The sequence below is a fragment of the Microcebus murinus genome, chromosome 7 (assembly GCF_040939455.1).
Source record: "Microcebus murinus isolate Inina chromosome 7, M.murinus_Inina_mat1.0, whole genome shotgun sequence".
NCBI lineage: Eukaryota > Metazoa > Chordata > Mammalia > Primates > Cheirogaleidae > Microcebus > Microcebus murinus.
The window spans coordinates 21,497,041-21,514,021 of NC_134110.1; the positions used below are offsets into that span (position 1 = coordinate 21,497,041).

The 16,981-nt window shown below is 38.9% G+C and overlaps 1 protein-coding gene and 1 non-coding gene across 51 annotated transcripts in view; both read left to right on the forward strand.

Annotated features, from left to right (window-relative positions):
• Positions 1-16,981, forward strand: part of LOC105868796 (uncharacterized) — a 253,234-nt gene that overhangs the window by 6,553 nt on the left and 229,700 nt on the right. For 42 of the 50 annotated variants that reach the window (XM_076004835.1, XM_076004839.1, XM_076004837.1 and 39 more), the window contains exon 1: positions 4,354-16,768. The gene's annotated coding sequence lies outside the window, so the exon portion shown is untranslated. Of the gene's footprint in view, positions 1-4,353; positions 16,769-16,981 lie in introns of those variants that run through there. The other 8 variants (XM_076004850.1, XM_076004848.1, XM_076004879.1 and 5 more) reach the window with 7 other exon arrangements.
• Positions 5,733-5,799, forward strand: LOC142872261 (small nucleolar RNA SNORD109A). The gene has a single exon (XR_012920470.1). It is a non-coding gene; the product is annotated as a small nucleolar RNA SNORD109A (small nucleolar RNA).

Sequence of the window (16,981 nt, forward strand, 5' to 3'; positions counted from 1 at the left end):
AGTGGAGGAGGTATCTCCCCAGTCTGTCCTGCACCCCAGCGCCTCAGTGGCTGTGACTCCCCTAGCTGTTAGAGTTCTCAATTGTTCATTGATGGAGCCAGGCCTGGTGAGCCAATCACAGATTTTGTAGGGGCAGGATTTGCCAGGAGAGACTCTAGGCTGGGAAGGGGAGTGTGACTTGCCCACTGATGGTTGGGGTGTGGACCCCCTCAATGGTGACTGCTTGGCCACTCACAAGGCACCAGTACTGGGGGCAACTGTTTAGGGTGCGGCAGGTGCCGGGTTGGGAACCTGGGTCAATAGGACGCCCTGTAGCCTCCTCCATGCCACCTGCCCCACCGCCTGTTTAGCCACAGCCCTCACTCTTACTGACCCGCCCTGTGCAGTCTTATTTGCCTGGGGCAGTTCCAGCTTAAAGCCCCTGACTTAGTCTCACTGGTTACCAGAGGCAATACCTCTAACTGCCTCCCCTTCAGCACAGTTCAGTTTTTTCTCATCTTGGATCCGTCCTAGCATGGGGCTCAGGGGAGATCACGTTGTTTTCCACCATTAACTGCACTCTCCAGCACCCTCTTCTTCTGCTGCGATTTCGCACAAGTTTCAGACAGATCTCTGGCTGGGTGGGTGTGGAGGTCAATGGAGAATCAAAGAGTTCTCCTGTGGGTCTGATCCCATTTCATCCCCTGGCCCAGTGGGCTGGTGCCCTCCCATGCGCCCTATTGTTTTCTTTGCACTCTCCAGAGAACGTGATGTTATCTCCCAATCACCTTGTTTTTCCTTTTATGAGAGTCCTGTGCTGAACCTCTGCAGATTCTCAATGCTGTTCTTGTAGTGGGGAAATCCACTCGCGTGGAGGAGACCAAGATCTGTGTCTCCTTCTCTGGGAGCAGGAGTCTGGGGGGGTTACCTTTACTCCACCATTTTTTTCTCCCTGAGAACGTTTTTTATTCTTTTGTGTTGATCTTAATTTGAATATTATTAATACTCTTACTTTGTTAGAATAGATATTTTTTTCCTCATTATGTGCTTCAGAATGATTAATCAGCAATAAATGTACCATTCTATTGATTAGGTATGAATTCTACGTTTGGTGATTGAAAGTTTCCCAATAGGCCAGTTGACTATTGAACTCTGGCCTTTAAAATGATTACATATAGTCATTCTTGCAAAACAAGTGAGTAATGATCTATTCTTCCCAATGAATGACTGATCTATGAATGGGTCCTCATTAAAACTCTTTTTTTTTTTTTTGCCCGAACACGCTTTGCTTTAAAGGTGACATGTCTTGAAATTCATTGCAATCAACTCTTTAGTGGAATATTCATTTTGGTCTACACAAATGACAATCCAATTCTGTTATTCAATTTTTTCTGTTGCTATGATATAATGATATTTGTAGATCATTGAGACAGTACTCACAACTGAAAGACTTTGGCAACTTCAGGGAATGGTTTGAGATTCAGGTATATAAGTTGCCCTTTACCAAAACCAAATACAAGATTACAGGTAATCTGAAGTCATCTTTTCTTAACCTGAATCTCATGTGGTGTCATTAGATTCATTATAAAGGAACCTATATGCTATGTATGATGCCAGCTGTTATGGATATGGATATTGCATATTTAGCCAAGTGAAGGGGAGAAGAAACTTCATTTCTTTAGGGAAATCATCCCTTGCCAGGTTACCAAAAGACTTGACACCTATACATTTGGTCTTTATTGTCCATGGTGAATCAGTTATCTACTGCTTAAGTATATTTGTAGTATCAAACATGCTAGTCCCATAGAAATTAGGAATATCAAGAGGAGTCATATACATATGAGAGATGTTATCCTACTCTGTAACTGTAGTCCTTAGATAAAGACTACTGAGGAAGAACATTCTGCCCTGTTGCCCAATCTCATTTCAGTGATAAGTAAGACCTTGTGTTGTCTTGAGGCCAGGGCATGGCAGAAACAAAAACAAAAAACAAACAAACAAACAAAAAACACCAGGGTGAGTGGCCATTGTTTTTTCTGAGGTATTATAGTTTGGGATTAAGAGGAAGAAATATTTTGAAGATAGTTTCTCCCACATTTTCTATTAGCTTCTAGAAGACTACTTAACAATTCTTTCCTCATGATTTAGTGGGAAACATTTTGGCAGTACCTCAAAAAGTAAAACAGAATTACCATATAACACGGCAATTCCACTCCTAGGTACATACTCAAAATAATTGAATAGAAATGTTCAAATGAATACTTATACATCAGTGTTCATAGCAGCACTATTCACAATAATCAATGAGTGGAAACAACTCAGATTACCATTAACTGATGAATGATCAACTAAATGTGGTTTAGCCATATGATGGAATATTAGTCAGCCATAAAAAGGAATGAAGTGTGATATGTTACAATATAGACAAACTTAAAAAACAATGTGCTAAATGACATAAGACAGCAAAAAGACACATATTATACAATTTCATTTATATAAACATTCAGAATAGATAAATCCATAGAGACAGGAAGCAGACTGGTGGTTGCCAAGGACTGGAAGTTAGGGCAGAATGAGAATTGGCTGTTTAATGGGTATAGAGTTTCATTTTGGGATGATGAAAATGTCTTGGAACTAGATAGAGATCTAATTCTCATTTTGACTGTTGTTGGCATATAGGAATGCTACTGATTTCTGTACATTGATTTTGTAACCTGAGACTTTGCTGAATTTATCAATTCCAGTTATCTCATAATGGAATCTTTTTTTTTTTATTTTGGCATATTATGGGGGTACAGATTTTAAGGTTTCAATAAATGCCCATTTCCCCCCCTCCCCCCAAAAGTCTGAGTCTCCATCATGACCATCCCCCAGATGGTGCACATCTCACTCATTATGTATGTATATACCCGCCCCCCTCCCCCCTCCCACCTGCCCAATACCCTATTACTGTAGTACCTATGTGTCCACTTAGGTGCTACTCAGTTAATAACAGTTTGCTGGAGAATATATCTGGTGCTTGTTTTTCCATTCTTGGGATATTTCACTTAGTAGTATGGGTTCCAGCTCTAACCAGGAAAATATAAGATGTGCTATATCACCATTGTTTCTTAGAGCTGAATAGTACTCCATGGTATACATATACCACATTTTATTAATCCATTCTTGGATTGATGGGCACTTGGGCTGTTTTCACAGCCTTGCAATTATGAATTGTGCTGCTATAAACATTCGAGTGCAGGTGTCTTTTTTGTAGAGTGTCATTGGATCATTTGGGTAGATGCCCAGCAATGGGATTGCTGGATCAAACGGTAGATTCACTTGTATCGCTTTAAGGTATCTCCATATTGCTTTCCACAGAGGTTGAACTAGTTTGCACTCCCACCAGCAGTGTAGGAGTGTTCCTCTCTCTCCGCAACCATGCCAGCATTTGTTGTTTGGAGATTTTTTGATAAAGGCCATTCTCACTGGGGTTAAATGATATCTCATTGTGGTTTTGATTTGCATTTCCCTGATGATTAGAGATGTTGAGCATTTCTTCATATGTTTGTTGGCCATTCTTCTGTCTTCTTTAGAAAAGTTTCTGTTCAAGTCCTTTGCCCACTTTTTAATGGGGTTATTTGATTTTTTCTTCCTGATTTTCATGAGTTCTAAGTATATTCTAGTTATCAGTCCCTTATCGGATGCATAGGATGCAAAAATTTTCTCCCATTCTGTAGGTTGTCTGAATAACAACTTTCTTAATGTAGTATGAATCTTTAATAATAAGTGTTTATAATTACTTAGATGTAGTGGTTGATAGTTTTCATGTATTGTTCATACGTAAGTTATACTTATAGATTTCTTATTTTCAATCACTTGCTGTTAATATTTCTTATGTCTTCAAATAAAAGTACATTAAACAAAACTAAGAAGATGTTGAAAAGTCAGCCAAATCAAGGAAATAACAAAAGTATTTTTTCACTGGGAGATTTTACACAGCTTCTGAAAGGAAATGTATTGTGTACAAAAATAATGAGGACTGAATAAAAAAATACTCAGATACTTTGGTTTATTTCTAGCTTAATGAAAGCAAGGATTCATGAAGTGTAATTGCCTAGCATGGATGTGGATTATGTAGAAATAAGACTACTTTCAGTCAGATAAAACAGAATCATGTGGGGCAATGATCCTATGAGTCTAATATGAATATATATATATATATATATATATATATATATATATATATATGCTTTTGAAAGGGACTATAAACCAATCTGATGGGGAAAATTTCACATTGTATATTTATGTCAGATATATCCTGAAATATTTTAATAGTCTTTTTTTTTTTTTTAATAGTCTTTTAAATGAGACAATCCAAGTTCACAGGTAACACTTGACTTTTGTTTCTAACATGTTGAGTAATATGTCATCATTGGAAACTATCCCACTGCAGTATCACTTCAAATATTGCTCCAGACAGAAGAGTCCTGGAAAGTTTCTGGAGTTGCCAGTATAGCCAGCTTCACTAAAGTCAAGTCAAATGACAACTTGTGCTGTAACCTGCTGTAAGCTGAATGCAGATGATAAAGTTTTAGGGGCATTAGTGTGGTGTGAAGAATGTTTGTTTATTGGAATTGGACCTGTATGCGTCAAGTATAAGCACAAGTACCTAAGGATGTAGAGGTGCAGCTGAGTGGCCATCTATTCTATTAGATCATAACAAATAACCATTTCAGAACTGGCCCAATTGATGGCCTCCTCGATAATCTTACATGCTAATATCATGTACTGTCCATTTTTGCACAGTATTATCATAATTACTTCCGTTCAAGAAATAAAAGCTGTGTCATTTAGATAGCTTGGTAGAGAGTAAATTGCAGAGTAAATAATTCAGGGGGGAAACAAGAGAATAAATGAAATGACAAAGGTGACAAATGATCAACTGTGACGTTTATCACGGGGACTACGATGCTGGCATGTCTGAATGATACATACTTATAAAGAAAGCAATGTTGCACTTTACTTCTAATTAATTTGGCGCGTTGATGACCTCATTTATAATTTATCTGATGCCTTGTTACAGGTTCAAAATGAGAACAAGGTGTTGTACTTCAGGGAAGAGAGGTGAGCAACCACTTTGGTACTTTTCAAATTCTTTTGTGAATCTGTGGCTGGTGAAGTCAGAATGTCAAGGTCTACGTGTTCATTACTTCAGTGGCTTAAAGAGACTATTTTTTACAGGAGATATATTTCCCCATGGACGTTTTGACCCTGTTCAAGCAATCTTCTTTCTTGTTTCTTCCCTTTGTTTAAATCTCTGTTTGAAGTAACCCACGTAATTTTGTGAGTCGCGTACCTATTTCTCCTTTCGCCATTTTCTATTAAGAGAAGATAATCTTGTCGTAAAATTTAAGTGTCCTAAATATTGATTTTTTTATCTTTTTCTGGCACATTCAGAACATAGATGTTTGGATTCATATTTGTATTGTAATCATATCATATATTACTTCACTACATCACTTATTCCTTAAAGTTTCAGTTGATTTAAAAGTTCATTTAAATTATTCCAGCAGATTTTTATCTAATTTTATTAGAACAATCCAGGGTCATTTTCTTGATGCTATCTGTGTATATGAGACTTCCATTATGCAGATACGAAACCAAACATCTACGGTACATTTACTTGTCTTCCTTGGTAATGCATTAGATTAGCCTGCACACAATAAGCCTGGCTGTGGAAAATACTTAATTTGTTGGAAGGGTTATTGTCTGGATCGATGATGAGCAAAATTATCTGAGGACGGTGAACGACACATTGCAGATGTCAATCTGAGTTCCAGACGAGTGGCCCTCTAGTAAGACAAGTGAGACTCTCCGTGCCTGGCTTATTTGGTAGCTTCTCAGTGACAGCATAATACCACTGGGAGCATGTGTGTTTTTTCTCTTTGTTCGTGACATATTTCCTTGACATGAGGAAATTTAAAAGATTGTATTAGGAAAGGCCAAGCAACTGTCATGTGTACTGAAAATCTCATCGGTGTGTTAACACCAATACTGAGGGAACACTATGCCTGTATTAAATAATGACAATAGAACCTGTCATTAAAACAGAAACTCTAGCACTTTGTTATTTTTACTGTTCAGTGTTTTCTAAGATTTTGTCTGTTTTTCTTTTCTTTTCTTCTTCTTCTTCTTTTTTTCCTGTCATGTTTTGGCGAGTTAGAAAGGCTGGAATGGGGTCCTCCTCTTTGGAGAATGGGGTGAGTAGCTAAACTAGTAACTCTTGAAGTTCATTTTGTTACGTGCTCTTTGCCAGGTCCTTAAGTCTCCGAGTTCATATTTTCAGGGGTTTATTTGATAATATTTTCATGATATGTCTTTTTCTCATTGAGACCCAAATTACCTACCTCCAAATTACCTACACGATTGAATCTTATCATATCTATTTTTTCTTTTAACTCTTTTCTGCTTTTATGGAAAAAAGTCGAGTTTAAGAGAATTTTTGGCAATCGGTCTTGGCTCAAAAAGTTATTATAGTGAAAGCAAATCATGATAAAATATTATCAGATTTTCTTCAGCTGCTTTATTTGTGGGGTTTAGAATTGAGACTCATGGTTCATAAGGTCTTCGTGGTCATACAGGGGTATAGTTCTGCTTCTAATTTAATAGTTGAGCCTTGACTTGTGTAAGTTTTCTTCTCATTTGTGCTACATGGGAAATCGTATATGAAATTCTGTTTTAAAATGTAGTAGCAATCTTTTTAAATTTTGTTTCATGTAGTTATTTTCTTGCATGATTTTTTTTTATTTATTAAAGATATTATGGGGGTACAAACATTTTGGTCACATGTAATGCGTTTGCCTCTCCCAAGCCAAGGCTACAAGTGTACCCCTCCCCCATGCAGTGTGTTCTGCTTCCATTAGTTGTGGGTTTACCCCTTAATGTCCCCGATCATCACCCAATGAGTATTACTACCAGGTGGACCTCTTAGCGTTGGTCAGTTACTAGTAATTTGATGGTGAGTATAGGTGTTGCCTGTTTTTCCATCCTTGTGATACTTCACTTCCAGGGATGGGCTCAATCTCTATCCTGGATAATATAAAAGGTGCGAATTCACCATTGTTTTGTAGTTGAGCAGTATTACATGGTATACATATGCCACATTTAATAATCCACACATGTGTTGATGGGCACTTGGGTTGTTTCCACATCTCTCTGCATGATGGTTTTGAAAGCACGTAAAATATGTGAGATAGAATCTAGCTGTTTCTGGATAGTTTCTTGAATTGTTGCTGGTATGGTTTTGGGTAATTTCTTGAATGCATGTAACATTTCCATATTGGTCTGTGTGTGGTTACTTGCTATATGGGGATCATGCAAATTAATTGAGTGATACAATTTTAGTCTGTGTACTTTTCTATGTGTATATTACACTTCAATAGAAAGTTTAATATGTCCCATTGAACTAGTCCAAATATTAGTTACTATACTTCTTAAGAATATTGCCAAGTAGGTTGTGTATTACTTGGTGTTTAACAATCGATGCCCTCATAATACGTCAAGTGTATTCTCTCCTTAATGCAGACATTTTAGCATATCATATCATGGAGAAGTTACCGATATATTTTTGAACACATTTACATATTTTTATTCATATGCTTAAATTCTTCACTTTTTTTTCTGTTACGAAAACAAGCTAAACAACTCCATGCCTTAAATGTTTCATACTTGTCCCCACGTGGTCATGTAGTCTGGCACTGGATTAATTCTTTATACTTTTTTGGCAAGATCACTGAAAGTGACATATCTCTTCTTTTGCAGAGAGGGAATTAATGCCGTGCTGCCCTAATGCCTTCCCGTTCCATGTGCTATATAACGGAACATAAAAGCAAATATAGTCATTAACATTTATTGCGATTATTTTCACACCACACACAAAGATGTTGCTCATAGATCTTAAGAGAATAGAGGCCCACAAGCATTGCACAGTAGAAAAATTTGAGGTAACATCGATGAAGTTAGATGGGGTATAAAGCCAAAATTCAGAACAATGGACTGCTTGCTTAAGGATTTCCTTGGAGGTTACATAGCATACAACTAGTAAATCCAAATATATTTTACCTTTTGAGACCCTGACACACTAAAACCAGAATGTGTTTTAGCTCTTAATACTGATTTCTGAATTTTCTCTTCTTTTGCTTAATATACAGAAAACTTCCAGGCTTAAGTTGGTACCAAGTGTTATCAGTTCTTTTTAGAGAAGTGGAACACATTAGAAGAGTAGAAAATTACTTAAGACAGAGGTATATTTGACATTTCTTCTCTGCTTTCTACAAGTGATGTATTTAATCATTTACCCTATTACAGAAATTAAATTTTCCATGCTAACCCAAGGATCCATCAATTCATCTGTCTTTACATCTATGATCTATCTATCATACCAGGCTCATTTTTCATGAGGAGATATTGGTTTGACATATGACATTGTGATAGTTTTATATATTTGCAATCTCCTGAGGTTTTATAGGTCTTAAGGTCTCCATGTCTAAAACTGTATATGTACCGATGCCCTCAGTGGATGTGAAGGATACCACATTTTCTTTAGCCATTTATTGTTTTCAGAATAATGGTGTTAACTTCTTTGCCATGGCAAGATATCATATATTTATAATCATTATATATTAGTCGTTATGCACTCATGCTTCTGTTTCTGTAGAAATCATTTCTAGAATGGCTAATGCTGGCAACTTAGGTCCATGAATTTTTCTTTAATGAGGCGTAGTCAAATCAACACCCAAATCTTCAGGTTACCATCATTTCACTACTGTATTAGAACGATGGGGTAAAGATACTTACGCCTCCTAGATATGTAAATAGAAAGAGCACTAAAATAATGATATTTGGGATTTTTTTTAACTTTCAATGTTTTTATTAATGATTTTAAATTGGCAAAATGAGAAATTTGTAAAAATCCAGTAGGTAAAAATGAGTTGTCACTATGTCTTCACTATCATCAGATTTTGAATCAAAAGTGTAATGTTTTATATCTAAAACAAGAAGCAGTCCCATTAATCTAAGTATGCACCTAAACTGTAGACAGAGTTTTCTCCTTTAACACTAGCTTGTTTATGCCAGCAGCGAAGAAGCCTGGAGAGCGAGTGGTGATTAAATTGCAAAAGCAGTCTTCCACAGCTTGTTGGGAAATCAATACTTTTCCTTGCAAGAAGTGTTCCAACGCCAGGAAGAAGTGGTAGTCAGTTGTTGCAAGGTCTGGTGAATACGGTGGATGACAGAGAGTTTCCAAGTCCAGCTGCTATAGTTTGAACAGTACTGTTTGTGCAACATGTGGTCGAGGGTTGTCTTGTGCAACTAGTGCAACCTCTGTAGAAGCCAATATGGAGATACCGCAAAGCGATACAGGTAGATCTACCATTCAATGCAGCAATCCCATCCCCAAGCATCCTCCCAAAAGAACAAAAGACACTCCATAAAAAAGACATCTGCACTCGAACGTCCGTAGCAGCCCAACTCACAGCTGCAAAGACGAGGGCACAACGCAAGTGCCCATCAACACACGAGTGGATTAACAAAACGTGGCACATGTACACGATGGAGTACTATTCAACCATAAAAAATAATGGCGATGTAGCACCTCCTGTGTTCTCCTAGATAGAGCTGGAACCCATCCTACTCAGTGAAGTATCCCAAGAATGGAAAAATAAGCACCACATATACTCTCCAGAAAACTGGCACTAACTGATCAACACCTAAGTGGACATATAGGAATAATATTTATCGGGCATCGGGCAGGTGCGAAAGGGGAGGAGGAAATGTTTATATACATACGTAATGAGTGTGATGCACACCATCTGGGGGATGGTCACGCTTGGAGCTCTCACACCGGGGGGCGGGGGGAATGGGATGAAAGGCAACACACATAACCTAAACATTTGTACCCCCGTAATATCCTCAAATAATAAAAAACGAGGAATGGCCTGTCTCTATGGCCCCTCTTGGAGCTTAATGGCAAGCATGCTCATTATTTCATCCTATTGGTTGCAGTAGACAGCCACTGGACTGACCAAGTTTCAGGGAGTTGTAGCAGATAATACCAGCACTGGACCACCAAATATAAACTCTTAATTTTGGAGGGTGAATATTATATTTGGGACTGTGTTTTGGCGCTCCATCTTTACCCAACCATTGTGCCAAATGCTTGCAATTGTCAATAACAATCCGTTTTTCATCACAGGCAACAATAGAGTGCGGAAATGGTTCGCCTTCCTGTAGTGACAGTAAAGAGGCAAGCTTGGAGATGATTTCTCTTGTGATACTCTAACTCATGCAAACCCACCTATCCAACTTCTTTGCCTTGCCAAGTTGTTTCAAATGGTCCAATATTGTTGGAATAGTGACGTCAAACTTTGCTGCTAATTCACAGGTAGGTTGAGATGGATTCACTTCTGCTACAGCTTTCAGCTGTTCTTATCCATGTTGATATCAGGTCATTTATGTGGCTCATTTTCAAGACTAAAATGACCACAACGGAACTTCTTAAACCATGGACGTACTGCGTGTTCACTGGCCACATCCTTCCCAAACATTTCATTGATATTTCAAGCTGTCTGCACTGCATTTGTTCCACAACAGAACACATACCTAAAAATAACATGAATTTTTGACTTATCCATGCTTTCAGAAAAAATTGCTCTAAAAATGTGAAAGGTAATCACAAGCCAAAATGTGCAACTGAAAGAATGAGGATGTACCTTCACAATAAAAAGAAGTGCCAAACGGAACGTCAGAGATATCAACTGTCACTCTTAGTACTTAAGGACATGAGACATTTCATACTTAATAATTTTGGAATTACGCCACACTGAAGATCAGAAAGTGAGCGGCAAATAACGATAAAACTCTACGTTAACACAAAGACCATTTTTCCCATTTAGATGAATTGGATTGGCTCTATATAAAGTTTATGTACATAATTCATATTTACCTTAAAACATACACCTTAAAACCTTAAAACGTACACAGAATCTTTTATTATTTTCTAATATTTATTTATTCTTTGTTCTTTCTTTTCTTCTTTGGTTAGGTTTTATATCTTTGCCTCTCCCAAGCAAGGGTTAGAGGTATGCCCTTTGCCTCCACAATGCTCACCACATCCCTCAGATGTGGGTCTATCCCCGTAACCCCCGAATCCCTGACGACCACCACCACCATTTGAGCACCTTAATAATGTTGATCAGTCAGGAGCAATTTGATGGCGAACGCATGCGGAGCCCATTGTTCTGATCTTGTGTCACCTCACATTGGGTAATGGGCTTAATCTAGGATATATAAGCGGTGCTAGCTCACTGCCGTTCATTAGAAGAATTGAGTAATATTCCATTGTGAACATATACCAAGTTTAAATAATCCACTCATGAACCGACAGGCACTTGGGCTGTCTCCACGTCCCTGCAACAGTGCATTGCACTGCCACAAACACTCGCGTGCAGATATCTTTATAATAGAATGTCTTATGTTCTTTTGGGTAGATGCCCAACAATCCTACTGCTGGGTCGAATGGTATTTCCATTTGTACCACTTTGAGGTATCTCCAAATTCCTTTCCACAAAGGCCGCGCTAATTTTCAGTCCCACCAGCAATGTAAGAGTGTTCCCATCTCTCCACATCCTCGCCAGCATTTGTTGTTTTGGGATTTCTTGATACAGGCCAATCACCCTGTGGTTAGGTGATATCTCATGGTGTTTTTGATTTGCATGTCTCTAATGATTAGAGGCGTGGAGCATTTTTTTAAATATGTTTGCAGGCCATTATTCTGTCTTCTTTTGAAAAGTTTCTGTTCATCTCCATTGCCCATTTCTTGACGGGATTGTTTGATTTTTTTCTTGTTAATTCTTTTGCGTTCTAGATGGATCCTAGATTTATCAGACCTTTACTGGAATTGTAGACAGCAAATATTTTCTCCCATTCTGTAGGTTGTCTATTTGCTCCAGTGATAGTTTCCTTGTCTGTGCAGCTTTCTATTTTGATCAGGTCCCATTTGTTTATTTTTGTTGCTGCGGTGATTGCTTTGGGGGTGTTCCTCGAGAATTCTTTGCCTAGGCCAATGTCTGAAAGGGTTTTCCCAACATCTTCTTCTAGGATTCTTAAGGTTTCGTGCCTTAGGTTTAAGTCTGTTATCCGTCTTGAGTGGATTTTTGTGAGAGGTGAGAGCTAGGGATCCTGATTCATTCCTCTGCATTTTCCCCAATGTATAATGTTTTCTGCTCTAGCAAAGATTAGGTTACCATATGCAGATGGTTTCATCTCTAGAATCTCAGTCCTATTCCGAATATCGATGCTTCTGTTCTTGTGCCAGTGCCAGGATGCTTTCAGTATTATTGCTTTATAGTACAGCTCGAAGTCAGGAATTCTGATGCCTCCCAGTTTGTTCTTTGTACTTAAGATTGCTTTGGCTATACGAGGTTTTTTCTGGTTCCATACAAAGTGAAGAATTCTTTTTCCTGGATCTGTAACTAATGATGGTGGTACTTTGATGGGGATTGCATTTATTCTGTAGATCTCTTTAGGTAATATTGACCTTTTAACAATATCGGTTCTACCAATCCATGAACAAGGTAGGTTTTTCCACTTGTTTACATCTTCTACAAATTCTTTTCTTAGTGTTTCATAGTCCTCCTTGTATAAGTCTTTCATCAAACATATTCCTAGATATTTAATTTTCTTTGAGGCTATAGTAAAAGGTATTGCATTTTTGATTTGAGTTTCAACTTGACAGTTCCTGGCATATATGAATGCCTCTAATTTCTGTATATAGAATTTGTAACCTGAGACTTTACCAAATTCATTTGTCAAACCTAGGAGTCTCTTGGACGAATCCATGGGGTGTTCTGGGTATAATATCGTATCATCGGCAAAGAGCGAGAGTTTGATCTCATCTGCCCCCATTTGGATGCCCTTAATATCCCTGTCTTGCCTGATTGCTATAGCGAGGACTTCAAGCATTATGTTGAATAGAAGAGGCGATAGTGGGCATCCTTGTCTAGTTCCAGTTCGAAGTGGGAATGGTTTCATTTTTTCCCCACTCAGAATGATATTGGCCGTGGGTTTGTCATAAACGCATTTGATAATTTTAAGGTGTGAGCCACCTACGCCTATTTTGTTAAGAGTCTTTATCGTGAAAGTGTGTTGGGCTTTCTCAAATACGTTTTCTGCATCTATTGAGGGAATCATACGGTCGTCGTTCTTGTTTTTATCTATGAGGTGAATTGCATTTATAGACTTACATATCTTGAACCAGCGTTGCCTCCCTGGAATAAAGCCCACCTGGTCATGGTAAATTATTTTTTTGATGTGCTGGTGACTTGTTTTTGCTAAAATTTTGTTCAATATTTTTGCATGTATATTCATGAGGGATATTGCTCTGTAATATTCTCTTTTTATTGCGTCCTCTCCTAGTTTTGGTATCAAGGAGATATAGGATTCGTAGAATGAGTTAGGAAGGATACCATCATTCCCAATGTTGTGGAATAATTTCTGTAGTATAGTTATGAGTTCGCCTTCGTATGTTTGGTAAAACTCTGATGTGTAGCCATCTAGTCTGGGCCTTATCTGTTTGGGGAGGTTACTAATTACTGCTCCAATTTGTGAGCTTGACATCGGTCTCTTCTGAAATTCTGTTACCTCCTGGGTGAACTTAGGGAGGTTGTAAGAATGCAGGAATTTGTCCACTTCCTCGTCCTCATTATGTAGTTTTGGGGCATATAAGATTTCATAGTAGTCAAACGTAATGTTTTGTATTTCTGTGGTATCTGTTGTGCCTGCTCCTTTTTCATTTCTTATTGAGTTTACCAGAGTCCCTGCTCATTGAGTTCTTGTCAATCTAGCAGGAGGGCTATCAGTTTTGTCTATCTTTTCAAAAAGCCAGCTTCTGGTTTTGTTGATCTTCTGCATAATTCTCTTAGTCTCAATTTCATTTAGTTCTGCTTTGACCTTAGTTATTTCTTTTCTTCTACTAGGATTGGACTAGGTTTGCTCTTCTGTTTTCCCATTCCTCGAGCCTATTAATTTGGTTCTCAGTACATAGGCTTTTTTTTTTTATGTGAGCATTTATTGCCATTAGTGTTCCACTCAGAGATGCTTTTGCTGTATCCCACAGGTTTTGGCAACATGTGTCTCTGTCATCATTTTGTTTGGAGAAACTCTGATTTGCACGTGAATTTCCTCCTTGGAATAATAATTCTTCAATAACAGATTGCTTAGTTTCCAAGACTTTGTGAAGCGTCGAGTGTTTCTATAGCAATTGAACTCTAATTTTATACCACTATGGTCAGAGAAGACACATGGTATAATTTCTATTTTCTTGAATTTTTTGAGGTCTGATCTGTGGCCTCGTATGTGATCAATTTTGGAAAAGGAACTTGGGCTGCTGAAAAGAATGTAAACTCAACGTTATTTGGGTGGAATGTTCTGCAGAGATCTGTCAGAACGTTTTGTTCAAGAGCTCTGTTTAAGCCCACTGTTTCTTTGCTTATTTTCTGTTTGGAGGACCTATCCAGTTCATTCAGTGGAGCGTTGAAGTCCCCTGCTAATAGGGCAGTATTTATAAACATGCTATTTAGATCAGACAAGGCTTGTTTTGTGTAATTGGGTGCTCCTGCATTGGGTGCACAAAAATTAAGGATGGTTAAGTCTTCTTGTTGGATCTTCCCTTTCGCATTATAAAGTGGCCGTCTTTATCCTTTTTTACTCTTGCTGTTTTAAAGCTTATGTTATCCGCAAATAGTATAGCTACCCCTGCTTTCTTTTGACTTCCGTTTGCCTGGAGGATAGTTTTCCATCCCTTGACCTTCGGCCAGAAGGCATCTTTGTGGGTTAGATGTGTTTCCTGTAGACCGCAGATACTAGGCTTGTGGACTTTTATTCATTCTGGCAGTTTATGCCTCTTCAGAGGACAGTTGAAGCCATTTACTTTTATTGACAGGATTAAAATTGGAGGAAGATTTCCATTCATATTGTTGGGTGAAGTCTTGTCGCTTTGTCTTACTCCTTGAGCCATCGTGCGGTTCAAGTTCTAGCCTTTACGTCTTTGAAGATTTTACTTTGAGGAGTGTCGATTGCCCAGTTCGGGGTATGCGGCAAGTCTGAGAACCTCCTGTAGGGCTGGTCTGGTCTTTGCAAATTCCTTCAGTGATTGCTTGTCTAAGAAGGTCTGTATTTCTCCCTCATAGATGAAACTTAATTTTGCTGGATAAAGAGTTTAAGTTGGGCTTTATTCTGTTTTAGAAGATTAAGGATAGGCACCCAATCCGTCCTTGCATGTAAGGTTTCAGATGAGAAGTCTGCTGTTAGTCTGATAGGCTTTCCTTTATCAATTACTTGTTGTTTTCCTCTTGCTGCATGGAGGATTGCTTCTTTCACGTTTACTGTGGTCAGCCTAATGACCACGTGACGAGGTGATTGCCTTTTCACGTTGAGTCTCCCAGGAGTTCTGCGTGCTTCTTGTATTTGAATATCAAGATTTCTGGCCAGGCCTGGCATATTTTCCTCCAGTATTCCGTGAAATAAGGTTTCCAGCCCTAGTGAATATTCCTCTTCCCCTTCCGGAATCCTGACCAATCTGAGATGCGGCTTTTTACATAATCCCACACTTCTTGTAAGCGCTGGTCCCATCTTCTGTTTCTGTGTTCCCTTTCTTCCTCTGATTTGTACAGTGCATCGGCATAATCTTCCAGCTCTGAGAGTCTTTCCGCTGCATGATCCATCCTGTTCTTCAGGCTTTCCACTGTATTCTGGAGTTCCTTGAATGTTTCGTCCATTGCCAGGATTTCTGATTGTGTTTTCTGCATTATTTCCATTTCGTTGGAGTACTTTTAATTCATTTCCTGAATTGTTCTTGTGGTTTCTCTATGTTGGGGGGTTCTATTTTCTCTTCAATTACGTTGAGTTTTCCTACAAACTGTATTTGGAATTCTTCCTCCAACCCTTTCATCACATCATGTACGTTGGTGTCAGTTGATGGAGATCGAGTGTTTTCTTTTAGAGGTGATTTTCTCTCTGATCCTTCATGTTTCTTGTGATCTTTTGCTGGTCCTTTCTCATCTGGGTGCTTTTTAGAGGACCGGAGGTGCTGGGACTAGATTAGGAACTAAATTCTGTGATGTCAAAGGAATGATCCCTGGCAGAGCTGTGGATATGTGCTCTGGTCCTGTGTCATCTTAGAGGAGTTCGAGCCTATTCAGTTATCTCTGACCTAAGGTCTTCACTTTCTGTCTAAAGCGCTTAGTGTGTTTGGGCCCCTTGCTTAGACACAAAGGGGTTAGCTCACTCTTGTGAGAGCGAGTCTGCTATCAACCACAGAGTTGAAGTGGGAGGCACTATGCTAGGCTCTGAGTTCACTCTTTCTTGTGTTACCTGTGGTTTGCGAGAAGGAGTCAATTATCAAGGTATTCCAAGTCCTCCGTATGGCGCTCTAAGCTTCCTAATAGGATGTACAGGTATCCCAGTCTTTAGGAGATGTCCTGCCACTCCCAAGGGTTCCTAGAGTCCTGTTCGCACTTTAGGAGGGCTGAGAGGAGCATCAGGTATCAGTGAGCCTAAGAGAGATACTTCAGAGGTTGCTGGATGTGTATCTACGGGGGAGCTGTTGATATGTCATTCAGAGATCTTTCGTCACACTTTTGCAGGAGCATCTGCTGGGGGGAGTCAATTGCTGCAAATGCTAAAGAAGATGGTCAAGATTTTCCTTCCTGAACCACAGGCCTGTACGTTGGCAGCAGTCTTGGTGCCAAAGGTAAGCCCTTGTGTTTCAAACTCATCAGATGTTCAAAAGGAGCCAGCTGTATGTAGACATGACTCTGCCCTCTTTTTCTTAATTCCAATCACCCACATATTCAAGCTAGTCATACAGGGAAAGTGACTTTTCTCCTTTCTCCTGACCTTGAAGGGCTGAGTCTGATTTGGTGGGCTGGCAGGGGAGGCAATGGATGAGGCAATGCCGCAAGTC